Source organism: Schistocerca nitens, chromosome 7 (assembly GCF_023898315.1).
Source record: "Schistocerca nitens isolate TAMUIC-IGC-003100 chromosome 7, iqSchNite1.1, whole genome shotgun sequence".
In the NCBI taxonomy this organism is placed as follows: domain Eukaryota; kingdom Metazoa; phylum Arthropoda; class Insecta; order Orthoptera; family Acrididae; genus Schistocerca; species Schistocerca nitens.
The window spans coordinates 604,826,967-604,847,330 of NC_064620.1; the positions used below are offsets into that span (position 1 = coordinate 604,826,967).

General features: G+C 43.3%; 1 protein-coding gene across 3 annotated transcripts in view; it reads left to right on the plus strand.

The window, feature by feature from the left end:
• LOC126195414 (protein croquemort-like) overlaps positions 1-20,364 on the plus strand; it is a 1,080,874-nt gene that overhangs the window by 763,412 nt on the left and 297,098 nt on the right. Inside the window, exon 1 of one of the 3 annotated variants that reach the window (XM_049934016.1) lies at positions 9,248-9,261. The exons of the other annotated variants lie outside the window; for them this stretch is intronic. The gene's annotated coding sequence lies outside the window, so the exon portion shown is untranslated. Of the gene's footprint in view, positions 1-9,247; positions 9,262-20,364 lie in introns of those variants that run through there. 3 annotated transcript variants of the gene reach the window in all.

The following is a 20,364-nucleotide window of genomic DNA, read 5'->3' on the forward strand; positions in this document are numbered from 1 at the left end:
ACCACCAGTTTCGACACACAATGACTACGATGAACCATCGGTTGCCCGACGCTGTGACGGCATGGAACTTCGTACACCAGTATCTTGAGAAGGCACCGTTGTGGAAAACATAAAAAAAATAAAAAGAGTGTCAGAAGCTATCTTGTCCGGGTGTCGGCCACATTTGCCTGTCCCATTCGTCTTTCACACAGCCTCTCGCTGTACAGAAACTTTTGTGGAAGCGCCACGTTGTAAATAATTTGTTTGGGTGGTTTTCCAGTCGGTAAGTTAGGATCGGAAATTTATATAGCAGGTTTGTACGACACAGCACAAGTCCTGTCCAGCCGCGCGGTCTAGGGCTCCTTGTCACGGTCCGCCCCCCCCCCCCCCCCTCGTCGGAGGTTCGAGTCCTCCCTCGGGCATGGGTGTGTGTTTTGTGACGACTCCCAAACCCAAGATCCTCGGCGGTACTTTTGGGGCAGCCACCACAAATTGTATAAAGCGTGGTAGTGACCAGGATGTAGCTATGTCTGTTGGCCGGAAAATAATTACTGACAAGAATTGAGCCAGCTAGAATGAAGAGATAACTTATCTTTATTTCTGACGAAACGTGCACCAGCAGTACCAGTCCAAGTAATATCCAAGAGTAATCCGTGTACTGAGCCTAGTCGAATACAATAGCAAATACCACACTGCAATGGCTCCGCTATAAACTCCACGAACGGCTAGCGATAGACAATCGACAATAGACTGTCCGTCTCGGGGCCAGCGCTCCTCCTTATATGCAAAAGGCAGAGGGCGCTGCGGACCCGAGCTCAGCCATGACGAGACCTCTTCCGTCGGCGGTCAGGGCGCGCGTGCGCGAATTGGTTGGTTGGTTGGTTGGTTGGGTCCGTCGATACAACAGATATCGTAAGTTAGTTTAATTTAGATTAAGTGGTGTGTAAGCTTAGGGGCCGATGACCTAAGCAGCTTAGTCCCATAAGATCTTACCACAAATTTACAAATTTACAGTCCTGTCCAGGCACCTGGAGATGAAGTTACCTACCTTAGAAATCTGTAGGTTGTACAACAAACCCCAGTAAATAAAGCTGAAGGAACAGAAACTATCAAGAGAAGTTATTTCCTGCCTGTCTTCATTTGATGTCACGTCAATACGACGGACGTAATGTACCGGACCTGACGAAGGTCCTAGAGAGAAATTTCCATTATTGCTCCTTTAGTGTGCATTTCGCTCGGTATAGTATTACTCGTATTGCTTTTTTCCGTGTAGGATTTGAAAGCCGCTACGCGAAGCGAGGGACCGGTTAGTCGAGTTTTTGAGAACAAGCATTCGCGTGGTTGTTGGCGTCAGGTAATGTTGCTGCATGTTCCTCCGATTCGTAGTTTTATAATCTAAAAAATGGGCAGCAATCGTCCCGGCCTGGCCTTGCCAACAGCTTTCTGTTTATTGACGGGCGTGTGCACCGGCGCAGAGTCCGGACAAAACAGCTCCCGCCGGTTTCCCTCAGATCCGGTTTTTATTTCGTAACGTCATTACTCGCCGGCTGCACCATGTGTACGTGATACACATAGTAACTTTTTAAAATCAATTATCTAGTTAGTCTGTGAAGAATATAATTCCGAAATCCTTCACAAGCTGCATCCGTGCTTCAGCAGTTTCCCATAAATTGCATTTTGAGCAGTTCTTGTCCGTCCTGAAGTTGCATTTCTGTTTTTTTTTTTCCATTGTGTCAAACTTATTTCGAACAAGGGTTCTACCTTATGTCGTTCTGCGTAACTGTAATCATCACGTCACGACATTCAGATTAAAAAAATTAAAATAGCGAATAAAATACATGAAAAGACGATGTATATCGTAGGATATTGTATTTGCGACGATAGTCGTGTACTGATAATAAATACACAGGATGAAAAGTATTTAAACCGACAAACTGTGGGAGGTTGTAGGGGACATCAAAACAAATACTTTTCCCTAATGTCATTTTTTCCTATGAGGATTATTTAAACCGGTGGAGGCCGTATTACGCTCTTCAGTTGTTAGAGGCCGTATTTGGATCTTCATTTGTTAGAGGCCGTATTATGCCCTTCAGTTGTAGGAAACTGCTGTCCACCAGTGTAGTAGTGCGTTGTCTCTGTTTACTAATGGATCGATACACCTGCAGTGAGTACACTGATATGGTTGGTGCGTACTACGTAGCACACCACAACGGACGATCTGCACAGCGGGTTTATCAACAATATCCTAATCGCCGTATCCCGCATCATACGACCTTAGCTGCTGTGTGCCAACGTCTCCATGAGACCGGGTCATTTAGCAGATTACCTGGACAGAGACGCGGTCGCACGGTAAGAACGCCGAAATTTGAGGAAGCCGTCTTGCAGCATGTGGAGCGGGATCCTTCAATGAGCACTCGTCCAATTGCACGTAACATGGGGAGCAATCAGACGAACGTAAGTACAGTCCTTCGAGAGCAATTGTTACGTCCATTTCACTTACAGCGTGTCCACAACCTGGAACCAGTTGATTATCCACCCAGAGCACAGTTTTCGCAGTGGTATCTGGAACAGTGTGAAATGCATCCTACATTTCCATCCTCTGTGTTGTTTACCGCCGGCCGGGGTGGAAGTGCGGTTCTAGGCGCTACAGTCTGGGACCGGGCGACCGCTACAGTCGCAGGTTCGAATTCTGCCTCGGGCATGGATGTGTGTGATGTCCTTAGGTTAGTCAGGTCTAATTAGTTCTAAGTTCTAGGCGACTGATGACCTCAGAAGTTAAGTCGCATAGTGCTCAGAGCCATTAAAACCATTTTGTTGTTGTTTACCGATGAAGCAATGTTCGGGCGTGATGGAGTCTTCAACATGCACAATTCGCATGTTTGGAGTGAGGATAACCCACATACCACAGTTAGTAGCGCTCATAAAGTGCGGTTCTTCATTAATGTGTCGGTCGGTGTTGTTGGGGACTGTTTACTTGGGCCGCAACTGCTACCTAGGCCATTAAATGGCAGGCACTATTACAATTTTCTCGCCAGAGCATTGCCAGAATTGCTGGATGACGTCCTGCTCACCACAAGACAACGCATGTGGTTCCAACATGACGGGGCGCCGGCACATTTCATCCGTCGTGTGCGTCGATTCCTGGACCGACGGTTCCCAGAAACGTGGATTGGCAGAGGTGGTCCTGTACCATGGCCTGCTCGATCCCCAGATATGTCTCCTCTGGACTTTTTTGTGTGGGGAGAGATGCGCAACCTTGTTTACGCAACTCATGTTGCATCAGAAGAGGATCTAGTCAGGATACTCCTGGGGTTTCTGTCCGTGTAAGACAGAACATGTTCCGACGGTGTAACCTTTCTTTACGTGTCAATGGAGGCATTTTTGAAAATCTACTGTAACTGAAATTGGGTTGTCTTAATGTGTCGTCTCTTGGTCATAAGAAAATGGAAAAGTGTTTGTTGGTTTAATTAATTTGCCGCCAGAGAAATCTTCCTCTACCGGTTTAAATACTCCTCGTAGGAAAAAATGACATTAGGGAAAAATATTTGTTTCAATGTCCCCTAAAACATCCCAGAGTTTGTCGGTTTAAATACTTTTCACCCTGTATGGCGCTCTTATGAAGATGAGGCACAGTTGGTGGTGGTACAGACTTGAGAGTAGCATGAAGGGACGGAGGGATCGGGTTAAACTGCAAGTGAAGTCACGGTGAAGCTGTAGGGGCCTTCATGCTACTTGTGGCAGTGAAACTGGGGCATACTTGTTTGGGAATCTAATACTGATGGTGAACGTGGAAGCTGTGAAGATGCCGAGGCTGCAGGATGTGGTGAAGGTGCTGAAGATGCTCTCGCTTTGACGAATCGGTGTCGGTGATGATGCTGTGGCAGGCGTATGTCTTCAAGGTAATGAGGCTCGAAAGGTTGCTGCAGATATTGGGACAGTTATGATACTTGTGGTGTTGGCGAAGAAACTTTAGGGGCAAAGGGGCAGTGAAACCTTCGAAGGAGCTGTATCTCCTGAAGACAGTGAAACTGTTGAGGGTGCTGATGTTGCTGGATGTGCTGTAACTACTTGAGTCCGTACAGATGGAGGCCGTGATGAAACTCAGTTTATGGCGACAGTGGATACGAAAAATGAATGATGAGGGTGGTGCTGACAGGGGGGGGGGGGAGTGGAAGGGGTGGTACAGGTTTTTGTTATACGTGAGGTGCTGACCAGAAACAGCTGTAGAACGAACTTACTATGGTAGTTGCTTGTGAATGTGGAATAGATAGAGGTTTTTCTTAAATTCATTTACTGCTGTGTCATTTGCAGACATCACTTACGCTAAATGACAATCATACGACAATGTAGAAGGAACTAAATAAATTTGATAGTTCTTTGAAAACATATGCTTGAAACTACGTTGCAACACACAAAATATAGAAAAGTAAAATTAAAATTTCATCACGCTATCCCTTGCTGCTCACAAGGGACGTCTCTTAGCTTTAAGAAATTTGTATTTAAACATTTGTACACCTACCCGTCTCACATTTCTAACCAAGTCTGCGACGTCGTGGGACTATATTGCTGTTGGTTTGTACACAACAGCGTTTGCAGTTTTAGAGGAGGGGGGGGGGGGCATTGGAGGTGGGGCTTATCACGTCGGTCATTGAGTTACGTCAGCAAGTAGTTGACGCGTTTGGTATATGTGTGTAAGTATTTTCATACATATACAGCAAAAATGAATGGAACCATTAATGTTTGGAACGTTTTAAATATTGTGGCATACAAGTAGGCGTTATCCAACGTAAGACGGTGTAGGACGGGATGATGATAATATCGCAATGCCTTTTGTGGATCTGATTATTCACAAATATGACTATTCATTTGACTGCTCAACTGAAGTTACATTGCATAGGATAGTGAATGAATAAAATAGCTTCATGGATGATAACGCCATTTGTAGTGTCCAAGATTGTAGTGCTAGAGTCAGTGGCGAAAACAGTACTCCTCAGAAAAAACCTAGCAGTTCTGGTGATAGTGAACCTTCACCAGAGAAGAAATCCAATATTGTTACTATTTTAACAAAATTTTCGGAGGATGTCTTGAATGTTTTATCATGATTGTACTACACCTCCACGTAAAGTTACGACCTACAACTCATTACTGATCAGACGTCGATCTACAAGAAGCACATTGAACATCAAAGTAGTATTTGATTATGTTGAGAGAAAAAGACTTAGGGAACATCTGTTTGCAGGAAACACGGCAGTCAAAAAACTTGAGATAAAACAACACATTGTATCCCAAGTTAACATAATAGGGAATGAAGGAAAATCTGTCTATTACTGACACCTGACATTTTTGGCAATGCAGAAACCAAGAGAACTTGGGCACACGAAGTTAAAATGTTCTGCAGCTTTCAGAGCACTTCTCACGAAAGAATGCAGAATGTGCCGCAGACACTTCACTGCTCTCATTACAGCGGGAGATGTACAGGAAGACCAAGATACTCGCCAGTCTGGGACCCATTTTGTCGAAGAAAAAAATGGTTCAAATGGCTCTGAGCACTATGCGACTTAACTTACGAGGTCATCAGTCGACTAGAACTTAGAACTAATTAAACCTAACTAACCTAAGGACATCACACACATCCATGCCCGAGGCAGGATTCGAACCTGCGACCGTAGCGGTCGCTCGGCTCCAGACTGTAGCGCCTAGAACCGCTCGGCCATTACGGCCGGCCTTGTCGAAGAAGTATACCATAAAACTGCAAGTTTTCAGATACAGCCACAGTGCATTTGGTACGCGCTGATCAAAGTAGATTTAATTATGGACTAACTTGTAGTGGGGCACTATCAAAAGAAAAGGGAAGAAAAGGGAAAGGTTGGTTTGGGGGTTGAAGGGACCAGACTGCTACGGCCATCGGTAAAAAAAAAAAAAAAAAAAAAAAAAAAAAAAAAAAAAAGGAAAACCAATTATATATGTTGGAATTTCAATGAGCGGACACCTAAAAAAAACTGTATATCTCTTGTCTTCGGGAAAAACTTTCTGACCGAAAATTAAAAAGGGTATTGAAGGAACTCTTGCACCAGACATACATGGAGGCTAGAACAAGTGGGAAAATGTCAGAAGACCTCTTAAAATCCTTTTTTGTGACTGTCGTTAATGACAACGTCGCAAATAACCTGAAGTTTCAGTGCTGTCAAGGACACAACAATAGTAAATGGTTCATTTGCGGTTAAACACACTGAATGCATGATCGTTCTGCTAAAAACAACGAAATGCGTGCAGCCTTTGGATGTATATTTCTTCCGGCAATATAAAATATACGCTAGAAGGATCACAGACTGTAAGGACACTCTGCAACGACTTCGACACAGAGTTAGGAAACAGAATTTTCATAATGAAAGTGCATTCTATTGTTCATACCCAGCTGCCTGCACCAGTGTAGCAGCCTGTGCATCAATATCCCTGGCAAGCCACTACATACGATACTCCCGCACATGTTGCCGAATTCAAGAATGTGACTTAACTGGCGTTTGATTTTACAGCTCAAGGATGTGATTCTGAAGATTATCCAGGTATTGCTTTCACCAAATGTGCCTATTGTGATTCTGAATATTGTTTCTGAGGTGTTGACAGAATAGCCAACACCGTGTTGCTAGAGGAGGCCTAATTGCACGCGTTTAGTTACACGCAGACTGGCGTGAGGTCTGGAACAGGACAATGTCTTGAGAATTGCAAATAAAGTACGTAGATGATGTAATACTTAACTTTAATCTATAATTGGAGTACATCGCTCTTGATGATACAAAAGTGTAATAAGTTCAATATAACTGGTAATGGTGCCTTGCTAGGTCGTAGCAAATGACGCAGCTGGAGGCTAAGCTAACTATCGTCTCGGCAAATGAGAGAGTATTGGTCAGTGTAGCTTCGCTAGCAAAGTCGGCTGTACAACTGGGGCGAGTGCTAGTAAGTCTCTCTAGACCTGCCGTGTGGCGTCGCTCGGTCTGCAATCACTGACAGTGGCGACACGCGGGTCCGACCTATACTAACGGACCGCGGCCGATTTAAAGGCTACCACCTAGCAAGTGTGGTGTCTGGCGGTGACACCACAGTTTCATGCGTTTTGTTGAGGAACCTCACGTACATTTTTAACTCCCATGGAGGGCAAACTAAGAGCGATACAATAGAATGCTTTCACCATCCTAATCACAGTGGTACTTAAAGCTTCTAAATACAATTGGAACATGGAATTCCTGTTCGAGCCGAGAGACTTCCAATGCCAGTATTTATCCACAAATTTTCAGCTAACACCGACAGAAAAAAATCACGTGTCTGAACTACATAACGTCTGCGTTATTTCATAGCCGCAATTTGCACTAGGCTAGATACCTAGGTGATGGAGGTGATGCAGTGTTGCTGGCTGTCTCTGTAATAAGTTCACACCATAAATCCCTATTCACTCCGTCCAGATATTTTAAACGCCCTGAACACTCACTGACCAACGACTACTTGCGAGCTAACACAGTCGGTCGTCCAGTCGGCTTCTTGTACAGAAGTGCTCGCCATAATATCTCGTAATTTGTACGAACCACGCCACGCTGAGTTTATGTGCGACTTTAAAGTTCACACGCGAAATCTCCTAAAATAAATCACTCACAAAGCTCAAACTTTCTCAAAATACTCAACACGGTAGTCGCTTTCCATCTACAAAAATGGTTCAAATGGCTCTGAGCACTATGGGACTTAACATCTTCGGTCATCAGTCCCCTAGAACTTAGAACTACTTAAACCTAACTAACCTAAGGACATCACACAACACCCAGCCATCACGAGGCAGAGAAAATCCCTGACCCCGCCGGGAATCGAACCCGGGAACTTTCCATCTACTACAGGAGAACCGAGCAAATGAGCAGATTTCTTCATTTTGCTACAAATTTGATCAGCGCGAATAAACATATGTGTTTACTAGAAGACGACTTCAGAGTGAATATACGGACTCATATATGCGTGGCACAGAGCCCAACTCAAACGCGCGGGAAATGCTGACTTCCTATTGGCTAGTGTGTTAAGCAGCCAATCAGATAATCTCGAGCATTTCTATACTCGCGGTATTTTTAATGTCAGCTAGTCAGATTACCACACGTAATTTAGAGTAGAAATTTCCTAGTTCCGAAAGTAAATAAAATTTAAGAAAATAATACGATAGCTTTCCACAAAATAAATTTCTAATAAATTTCATACCAACCCCCCTTCTGGCTGCCTTTTACAAAATCAGTCTCACTCGAACATACGTCACAAATTCCCCTATTACACAACAAGTTTCTCATGCTTACATTTACATAATTTTAATAAAATATCACATTGTCGCTCTACGTATGCCCTCAATTTACTCTCTCAGTCTCTCCAAAACACTCACACAACAAAACACTGCGAAATAGTAATTTTCCAATGTAGTGTTACTTACGTCATAAATCTGTGGCAATGAAACTAAAGAAAATTGCAGAAATTTACGTGATATGAACCTATGCTCTTGATTGTAGTTTCAAGTGATACTAGGATGAATACATTACAGTACCTGACTCGGTTTCACAATGCTATTACAGCTATTATGTGTTTTAGGTAAAAAATTTATATCTCTGAAAGTATGGAAGTAATTGATTTAAAATTTTAGTAGTATGGTTGTGTTATCCATAGAATTTGGTACAGAGATTATGAAAAAAATCGATTAATATTTAATAGTACTTCTTCAGATTCATAGAAAGTATGTGTAACATGCTGCCCGCAGAAATAGCGAAGCATACCGCTCGCCCAGCACAGTAGCCGGCGACTGCTGTGCGAGCATGAGAACCAACATCTGCTCCCCTCCCACCTCCACGGTAAGCTGCGGGTTTCAATGTAATGTAACAACTCGCAGTAATTTGATAAATTACAACGAGGCGTCGCAGTCTCGGAAGAAGCTTTGTAGTTTTCTGATTTCTCATTACGTTACGTCCAGCATGACGTGACTACTTGGCACAATATTTATACGGTTATCTTCCGCAGCGTAGATGTCTAGAGGGATCAAAAGAATACGCAGACATTTGCAGTCCACTAGCAGTTGCTCGTTGCCTCGCGCAGACAGCACGTCGGTAAGCCACTGCAAAACGCACGGCGGAGCTACTCCGTGCTATCAGTCTCTCTCAGTTATCTGTCACCAGCTTACGGAACCAGATAAGAATGACTGTCTGTATGGCTTGTTGCACGTACTAATCTGTCTCACTTCATCGCCAGCAGGAGCAACAGATATGTAGCAAGGTAAATCTGAAAAGCCGATTGCCGGCCAGGGTGGCCGAGCGGTTCTAGACGCTACGGTCTGGAAGCGCGCGACCGCTACGGTCGCAGGTTCGAATCCTGCCTCGGGCATGGGTGAGTGTGATGTCCTTAGGTTAGTTAGGTTTAAGTAGTTCTAAGTTCTAGGGGACAGATGACCTCAGAAGTTAAGTCCCATAGAGCTCAGAGCCATTTGAACCATTTTTGAAAAGCCGATTATGGAAATTCCTGCAACAGCATTTCACGACAGCAATGTAGCCTTTTTTTCCAGAAACAGTGTTTACTTTTCCTAAACGTCTCTGATTCTGAGCTGTTGCGACTCTAGCAGTGGGTTTCTTAATTAGTTAGACGTTTTTCGCCTTGCCTTCTTGATAAGGAACGCTATCCTAGGATTGGTTACACTAGCGTCTTATTTGTGGTTTCATTTACAGATGCAAAACAATTTCAGAATACCGAAACATTATTTTCATTCGCCTTCTATTTTATAGATAGCCACAATTGCTTACATTTCATCACGCTTCTTACTATTACTCCAGAAGATATCTACTTATCTTATAACTGTACGCAATCGGCTTCTTTCTGACTCCATTTTTTAACTGATGACCTCCGGTAACTACCAGCTCAACACGCCCAGCATATACGTTATTCTAGAGCACTGTAAAAGACCGGAAGTAGTAAATAAAGGAAAATATACTACACGAGAACCGATCAAATGAGCAGATATATGCCAATCACGTGAGCTAGGATAGAACTGTTATGAATTAGTCAAAACGTTATCTCCACTCAGTGATTAGGCCTTACGTCTGTTCCGACCAGCCATCTGCTGCATACAAGGCGGTACGTGCAGCGATCTATGACCGTGTGACACGTCATCTGGCGGTCACCAATCCTTGCAGCCGTTATTGCCTGGTGATGCAGCTTCTTCTGTTTTCAAGCTCCACATTTGACCTCAGGAGGCAGATTGGACCACGTCGAAGAAAAACTCTGAGAAGGTACCGGGAATCGAACCTGAGTCCTTCCGTACCAAAGGCCCTGACTCTTTAACTATGGGCTGTGGTGTTTTATGCAAAGCACAATTCGTGCGAAACGAGTGTGGAACTGATTGCGCAAAGGCTGAAGACTGGAAGTCTTTTGGCAAAAGTCTTGAGCCAAAACGTTACTGGCAAAATGGGGCATAACGGGCTGTGTAGTGAATAAAAATCGTAAGTATCCGAAATGAGTCCGCGTACTGCGTCAATCTTATTGTAAATATTTTCTAGGACAGGTCATTTGTGCTGAGAGTCGACATCCCGTTACTCACTTTTGTTATGTGTTGATACCGGTTTTTTGTGTTATTCTTATTTATTTATTTATTTATTTTGCTACGTACGTTATGTATAAATCTTTTTAAGTTCGAGTGTTTACAACCCGACAACTGCAAAGAAACGCTTGGTGCAGTTACGGTGTCTCACTCACACTGCGTACTGCCTGTGACGCCGCCAGGGAAAGCACCTCTTGCTGAGAGGACTCACAACACCCTCGGTAATGGACACGTCAGTGAAAATAGTCATGTGGCATTGGTAGCCGGGAGTGCCAAAATGGGAGCCCATCGACTTAATTGGGAACATCTTTTACCGCAAACTTCAAGGAGTTTGAAAGTTGTGTCTTTGTATTTGTGACAGCGATGTATTGTGTATGTCTTTGGGGTTTTGGCATATTTGTACTGTGCATGACGAAGACGAAGAGAGAGAGAGAGAGAGAGAGAGAGAAGGGCGAGGAAGAAGATCGGTAGCGGCACGCAACCTGCAGCCTGCTCCTCTCAAAAAGGCGAACCTTAATGTCCCTATTTGGCAGACAGTGGTCTGCATCAACAGCGTCATATGACCTCACTCCATGAGGGAGAGGTTCTTAACTTAACGCGGGACATTCGCGGAAAGTATGATAAGCGTGAACTTTAGTTCAACACCCTTTCACCCCTACCAGTGAAATGCCGCTTGTGCAAATTTCTTCCTACATCACGATTCGAACCAGCGACCCTTCCTCCTCCCCAATCGAGCGCGACTGTACTGACCTACGGTAGCGGCCACAGCTGCGCAACGGCGTGACTAGATAGTACGCTATTTGCTGTGAATGTTTTTCATATTTCACAGATAGTTAAGGCTTAAAGAAAAATCGTTTGGTAGAATTGAAACCATGCTGATTGTCTAGCTCAAAATAAACATTAATTTGTCTACTTAATGCTGTTGCAAACTCAGATACAGTGTATTCACCCGCTGTCAATGGCCTTTAAAAATTACAGCTCATCATTACAAAGAATACACAGGATTACGAGACTTCTCTAAATTACAACACAAGTTGCGATTTAGTTTCACTCGAATTGTTGACTTTTATTTCTTCAGAGTAGCATCATCTGTCATGAGTTCTGCGTAGCGCCTGCATTATCTTGTCGACCTGCTAGATTTTGCTTATTTTGTAAAAAAAAAAAAAACTGTATTTGCCCATCTCCCGTTACTAACATGCTTATACGAATGCGATGGAATCTCGAAACAGAGTGTATTATTAACCGAGGACCCTAGGACAGGACTGGTTATAATCTTATATGGAATATGATTGTCTACATAACAATAAACGTTAATTTTTCTAGGTATGCTGTTTCAAATTCAGACGAAGTATATTCATCAGCTGTCATTAGGAATTACGTTATTGAGTGTAAATAATACACAGGGTGTTTGCTTTAACTTGAGGCAACTAAAAATGTTCTAAGTCGATATTAGTAAAGAGGACATCTGTCTGCGCTACAACTGACCACCTCCTAAGAGCTCATCCTGCATGAGCGGGGTCAAGCTTGTATTTTCAAGTGAGACTCCCCCGCTTTTATTGGATACTCGGATTCTACCCTAAAAAATTCAAACAGTTTACTCAGACCATTGTTTTCCGTTCGTCCGCAGCTTCTGGTCTAGTGGCTAGCGTTGCTGCCTCAGGATCATGGGGTCCCGGGTTCGATTCCCGGCCGGGTTAGGGATTTTTCTCTGCCCAGGGACTGGGTGTTTGTGTTGTCCTCATCATTTCTTCATCAGCATCATTCGTGACAGTGAATAGATTGGTGATAAAATTGGGACTTTGTACGGGCGCTGATGACCGTGTAGTTGAGCGCCCAATGAACCAAACATCACATTTATCATTTTTCTCCTTTCGTTGTAGATAGCGCTGTAATCGACAAATATCAACTGTGACTCTTTTTGTAATTAACGGCCGATGTATTTGACTCTACATATTTATACGATCTAAATGTAAGCCTTTGTGTTCTAACGTTGATACTTATGTTCGAAATTTACTGTAGTGTTGCAAATTTTACTGTACAGTAAGATACGGTTAGCCGTTTCAGTGTCTAATTAGGAACTACATTTAACGTGATTCACGAACAACGTCATGGATATAGTGTTCTGTTCCCATCGGGATGCCTGATGTTTGTGAAAGCGCTCGTCTCTCACCATTGAGGTGAGTCCCCTTGCCTCTCACCATAATTTCAGTTCACAATAAACGCTGCGACTGACGACCTTCCATTTCGATACATTTATTAATTCGTGCATCGAATGGACGTACACAACTTAAAAACATTGTTAATTACAATTATGATGAGAAGCAAGTCGACTCACCGACTTCATGCATCCCAATGGTGAGAGGCAGGGCACTTACCTGTATCAAGCATCCACACTTGTCGACCATAGCGCCATCTACCGTGGATACAAAACCATACTTCAGGAATAAGAATGGAGGCATCCCATTTTAAAATACAAAGCTGACCCCGCCCACGCAAGAGGGGTGGTTATGACGTGGACAGTTGTAGCACGGACTGATGTCTCCGTTACTAATGGTTCAAATGGCTCTGAGCACTATGGGACTCAACTGCTGTGGTCATAAGTCCCCTAGAACTTAGAACTACTTAAACCTAACTAACCTAAGGACATCACAAACATCCATGCCCGAGGCAGGATTCGAACCCGCGACCGTAGCAGTCGCACGGTTCAGGACTGCGCGCCTAGAACCGCGAGACCACCGCGGCCGGCTCCGTTACTAATATTAACTTTTCACCTAGAACACGTTTTTTCATACGATGCGTTATTTTCGAGATATTTAGTTGTGTCAAGTGAAAACAAACACCCTGTCTAGTTATTTCTGTAACACAATGGATAAGAAAGTTTCACATACTACATGCTGAGTCCTGCACAAGTTACAGAACACAGCCACACACAGGAGAGCGCGGGGCTGCCTAGTACTCGGCTACAACTGGGTTAAGGCTAGACTTCAATAGAAGGCGCGCAAGCCAAGACCTACTTCATGCTTCCGCCTTGCGTCATGCAAATAGTTCGCAAGTGAATATCTATCCGCCAATCGCACATAAAAACTGAGACGGACGCCTCGTCACGTTTCTGATCAGAAACACAAATTTGTGCAGCGAAGTTAGTGTCCAAGCCACAGTAACACAGCAAGACGCAGTATTCGCAAATGAGCAGGAGAAATCCTAAACCCAGCAAACACAAAAATACGTTCGGCACCAAACTGTCACAGCTCACGACTAGCCAAATACTACAATGATGACATGGTCCACTAATTTAGACCTGCGGCTGTTTACGGCTGGCAATCACAGAACACACACAATGTAAAATAAAAGGAAAAAAAACCCACTGAGTATGCCACAGCTGTGTTGAAATATAGTGGGTGGATGTTAAAAGAAGACAACAGCTTCGAGTACTCCCAAAAAGGCAGACCCATCCTTAATTTATTAATCCTTTTACAGACTTAAGAAATTTCATTTTCGCTGTTTGTATGCGGCTTTCATCTCTCCCTTTCATTATTCATGTTTCGCTTCCATAAAGCAGAGCAGGGCAGCCATTACATTATAGTGTCTGAGCTGGGGTGTCCGACCTGGTTTTTTTTTTTAATGTTCTTATGATGTCGCATATCATTTGGGGCTCATGTAATTTAAGATCTATGTCTCTATTGTCTTGAAAAGATATAAACAGACAGATAAAGTAAGAGAATTGTTCAGTTAGTTGGTTATTCATCAAACCTCTTAGGAGGTTTCCACCTAAGAAAGCCATCATCGTTGTTTTGGTAATGGAGATACTTACATTATACTGAGTTGAGCAGAAGTGCAACTTATGCAAAGCTCTTAGCAGTGCATCCTCTGTACTCTCTATTAGTAGCAGGTCGTCACCAAATAGCAGCGCATTAATTAATTCGCTCTGTCGTAGGTGTTAAAAGTGTACTTTGCCACATACGAGTAGCGTCGTCTAAATACATTTTAAACTTTGTCGTAGATAGGCTACATCCTTGTCTTACTCTTTGATTTTTAATTAGTATCTGCTGCTCTCATCCTTTTTGCTGTACTACTTGTGTGTTAAAATACAGGCCCTTTATTCCTGGTATAAAATGTTTAGGGTATCCACGTCTTTTTAAAATTTCCCAAATTTCGTGTCTACCTTGTCGAATGAACTTTCAAAATCGACGAACGTGATACATGTCGGAAGGTTATATTGTCCCGCTTCTTCAGTATTCTATTTTATTATATGTACATTATGGGAGACCTTGCTTTGCTAAACTGATTTTGAACTTCAGATGACTTGACCTTTACTATGGGCTACATGGGCTACAAAAGAGCATTAATTATCTTAGTATACATTTTGCATCCTGAGTTCAAGATACATATTCCTTTGTAATATTTTGTGCTACTACATCTCCTTTCCTGAAAATGTCTGCTCCGGTATCCTGTTCCCAAGCCGGCACCTATTTATCAAATGCAGAAGGCGGTATTTCATTAGTATTCATCCGTATTTCAGTAGCCTTGCAATATTTCCTTCTGAAGCTGGGTCATTTATCTTTTTTTGTTTACCTCAATGCTTCTTTGAGCTCCTCTTTAGTTACTGGATATAAGCCTTTTGTTTCTATAGTCTCTTGTTCTCCTGTCACCTGATTGTCATTGCACCCAAGATTTCTATACTACTCACTCGATCGTGAATTTCTGTTAAATCCATCTTCACGGTATCCCTGACTTGTTCAAATTTCTGAACAATTTATAAGACCATACGCCTACGTACATCTTTTTCTATTTGGTTGACAAACTATTCCAACTTTTCCTATGTATTTTGCTTGAAAATTTTCTGTTAATAAATGATTGTAAATTGTTGCTAATCTGTGTTGCTACATTTTTGCCATAGCTGCTGCATAACCATGTTTGGTCCTTTGACAAGGCTGTGTAATTGTCTTGTGTACGCAGGACACATCATAACAGCAGATACATTCTGAGTTAGGGGTTACCTCTCCACCAAAATTCTATGTTTGACACCACATGTATGTAATGAATACAACATTATCCATATGGCTTTATGTGGTGTCCTTTGCCAAAGCCTCATTCCATTGTCTCAAACTGTTCATGAAATATTATCGGCGTATTGTAGTGCACGGAGATGGCTATGTGCTTCATAGAATCCGTTTCTCGAGATTGGACACACGTTTAGGCCACGTTTCAAGCATAAAGAGAAATTCATTATGTGACCTACATTTGATATGTAGCAATGTATGACCAAACGTGCACCAATGAAAACTCATAGCTACTCCTATTTCCCACTGTAAAGTATATGAATTTTGTCGACTGGGTGACTTCATTTCAAATTACCTCAATAATTACGACTAGTAACTAAAAGGTACAAAAACTTAAATATTTAGCGGATTGACTGCTATAGAAGTAAAATACGGAATGCAGCAAAGCTGATAAATACACTGCTGGCCACCGTAAATGCAACACCAAGAAAGACAAGAGGTAGCACAACAAAATTTATTTTGTAGATAACATGTTGACCAAGTATCAAATGATTACGTTTACAGACGTCTGTGGCATGTGGTTCCTGCCAGAATCAGTAGCCAGAGTAGCCGCCATTGTTGGAGATCACCGCTGACACACGTCTCGGCATTGAGTCAAAGAGACGTTGGATGTGTTCCTGGGGTACAGCAGCCCAAGCAGCTTCCACACGTTGCCAAAGATCATCTGGTGTGGCGGCTGGGGATGTAATCTCGGTCACTCGTTGAGCAACCATGGACCAAATGTTTTCTATCGGCGAAAGATCCGGAGAGCGAGCTGGCCAGGGAAGCAATTCAATCTGGTTATTGACGAAGAACCTTTGGACAATGCGTGCCACGTGTGGTCGCGCATTATCCTGTTGAAATATGGCTGTGGCCGAGCCCTGAAGGTAAGGAAGGACAACTGGCTCCAGCACCTCGGATATGTAGCGCCGACTGTTTAAAGTACCGGCAATGCGTACTAGAGGCGTGCGAGAGTAATATCCAATACCGCCCCATACCATAATACCCGGTGAAAGACCAGTGTGGCGGTGCATAATGCAGCTGTCCAGCATCCTCTCTCCACGGTGTCTCCACACTCGAATCCGACCATCGTGGTGCTGCAGACAGAAACGTGCCTCGTCAGTAAAGACGTCATTCCATTCTGCCGTCCACATCCGTCTGTCATCACACCATTGGCGACGGAGACGTCTGTGGTTCTGCGTCAATGGTAGACGAAGCAATGGACGTCTTGCGGACAGACCACTCTGCTGTAAACGGCGTCGAATGGTACGCGCAGACACTGGATGATGCGTTACAGACGCAATGTGCTGTGCTATGGTTAGGGATGTCACTGAGCGATCCGTCACTGCCATGCGCACAATTTGCCTATCAGCACGTGCAGTGGTGCACCGAGGTGAATGCGATCAACCACGTCGGTCCGTCGTACCCTCCTGTATCCATACCCTCCTGCATCCAACGGTCACATATCCGCATTACAGTTGTTTGGTTTCGTCCAACACGACTAGCGATTTCTCTGTATGATAATCCACAATCTCGGTAAGCCACTATCCTTCCTCTGTCGAACTCGAATACTTGATCAAAAGATGTTCGCTGTTGTCTACGAGGCATAACTGATCGTCTTGTGAAACAACCACAAGGTAAACACACGTGCCGAACGTACACTCGTCGAAATCGCCAAGCCTTAAATGGCGCTATGAGGTGGCGCCGCAGGCGCGCGTGATGTGCGTCTGCGCTGAAATTCTAATCAGTTGCATATCTCATCGCTGCAAACCCATGGTGTAAATTTCACTCGATTCGGATGCTTCCTTCAGGGTGTTGCATTTACGGTGGCCAGCAGTGTAATGGGATGTATGAATTCTTTTTGGTGGAACAGGAGCATTTGTAACAAGAGAGTGGGTAGGCTTCAGATCTGTCCTATGTTATGGAAGACATATGGCCTTTAGATGCTGATCTCAAAATAAGACTAATAGCTGTGAAAATGGATTATTTAGGAAGGAGCACCAGAATATCAAGAATACAGAAAAAAAACTCTAGTGATGAAGTAAGAGTGAGGGCAAATGAAACAGTGATAGATATAATCTAAAGAAAATCACTGAAGTGGCATGGCCATTCGTTGAGAAAGCCTGATCGTCGGGGACCAAAGAAAATTTTTGAGTGGAAACCAAGGAGCAGGCGTAAACACGGCACACCATGATGTTTTTGGAAAGACCGCATCGATGAAGTAATGCAGCATCGTGGTGTGGGCAGGGTGGATGCCCTGAACAGAGAGGCTTGGCAGGTAATGACAGGAATCCAGCAAAATGTTGTTTTTAATTGAGTTTTGTGTTAGTTAATGCAGTAATACAATAGTAATAACAGTAATAATAACGACAAGTAGAAGGTAGACTGTTCAGCATGAATCTGACATATGAGGGTATAAGATCTGAGACAACCAATTTTAGGGTTCCGTGCGTTAGTCGCTAAAAACGGAACCTTTATAGGATCAGTTTTTTGTCCGTCTGTTAAGACCTTCCTTTTCTCAGGAATGGGTAGAGATATCAAGATGAAAAAACTAAACTCCGCCCGAACAGGCAATGAAGACCCAACGGTACAGTAAATTTAGAACTATGCTCGAAGTGTTAGAAATATTTAGAATGCTGTGTGATATACTTTGATGATGGATGTGTTCGAGAATTAACAATGCATGGACGTACTGCACAGTCATCTATCCACAATCACAATAATACTTGCAAAGTGGGGACGGGGTGCTTCAGCTATGATACTGACATTGGGAAACATGCTGTCACATCATTGGTCGGTGTTGAAATTACTGTAAAATTGGTAAAATTGTTCACACAATCAACTGTAATGCTTATTACTTCAGTATATCGGGGGTGTCTTTTCCATCCCATCCGTCCACTGGTGCGCTGTTGGTTACCACGTAATGACTGACTGACATCGCTTGTTTGAGTTGGAGAAAGAGATTTGGTGGAGGGACACACCTACTGGGGACGGATAGCACCGAAACAGTGATCACGTACATGAGTGCAGTATGAGGAATCAGTCTAAATGGAACACAGAGCCATCATCTATTCCGTCACTGTGACAGATTAGTTTAAATGTGGAGGTCGTCAATCACTTTCGGACAGCAGTTTGGAGACTCTCCACAACGCCGCCAAACTCTTCCATTTTCCTTATGTTATAACTGTCTTTTATTTAAAATCATCCAGTGTGTGCGGCATGTTATGGTAGGTGCAGTAACAAAATGATTTACACCATGCGATGACTATTTTTCTGCGAGAGGCAATGGATCAGAACGTGTTAATGTCAGTTTAGTATCTGACACAGACCTCGAAATCGTGGCGGAAAAAGAAAGTGTATGGCAGTGTACACATTGTGTTTCAGCAGAAAAAACAATCCTTCAAACAACGACACATGGTCACGGGGAACCTCTCTTGTGAATTACAGTATAGTCTGTGGGATACGGTCATCCTGCTACAGTATACATGATGGAACTTTAAATTGGTCTGCGCAGTGGATCAACACCCGTACATTTAATAGGATCATCACATGTGCTCGAAGCCGGCACACATGCGGTATTTGTTTTCTATGTATGGGAAGACAGAGATGCAGTAAAAATCTTATTGAGTTCTCTATCGGATGAAGTTAGTGGAGCTTTTATAGTTCGTAATTTTTGTCTGGTGGATGGTACAGAATAACGATGATAGAATCTTGGGGTGACAGATGTGAATGGGCTCTGAGGCATGTGGATCTTTAGTACCTGCATGTAGTTTGGAGAATAACCACAAAAAATGGTTCAAATGGCTCTGAGCACTATGGGACTCAACATCTGTGGTCATCAGTCCCCTAGAACTTAGAACTACTTAAACCTAACTGACCTAAGGACATCACAAACATCCATGCCCGAGGCTGGATTCGAACCTGCGACCGTAGCAGTCGCGCGGTTCCGGACTGAGCGCCTAGAAGAAGAACCACAATGCAGTAGCAAAATCGACGTCCTTTCTCCAGTTCCTGTACTGTCTTTTATACTACCTCGTGTTGCAGGAGCAGGCTTCGTTTCCATCGAATGCCCAAAACACAATTCTGTCACTTTTGACAACGTTAACTGAAATACTCTCTTTCAAATTCTGAAGGTGGCAGGGGTAAAATACAGGGAGCGAAAGGCTGTTTACAATTTGTACAGAAATCAGATGGCAGTTATAAGAATCGAGGGGCATGAAAGGGAAGCAGTGGTTGGGAAGGGAGCGAGACAGGGTTGTAGCCTCTCCCCGATGTTATTCAATCTGTATATTGAGCAAGCAGTAAAGGAAACAAAAGAAAAATTCGGAGTAGGTATTAAAATTCATGGAGAAGAAGTAAAAACTTTGAGGTTCACCGATGACATTGTAATTCTGTCAGAGACAGCAAAGGACTTGGAAGAGCAGTTGAACGGAATGGACAGTGTCTTGAAAGGTGGATATAACATGAACATCAACAAAAGCAAAACGAGGATAATGGAATGTAGTCATATTAAATCGGGTGATGCTGAGGGGATTAGATTAGGAAATGAGACACTTAAAGTAGTAAAGGAGTTTTGCTATTTAGGGAGTAAAATAACTGATGATGGTCGAAGTAGAGAGGATATAAAATGTAGACTGGCAATGGCAAGGAAAGCGTTTCTGAAGAAGAGAAATTTGTTAACATCGAGTATAGATTTAAGTGTCAGGAAGTCGTTTCCGAAAGTATTTGTATGGAGTGTAGCCATGTATG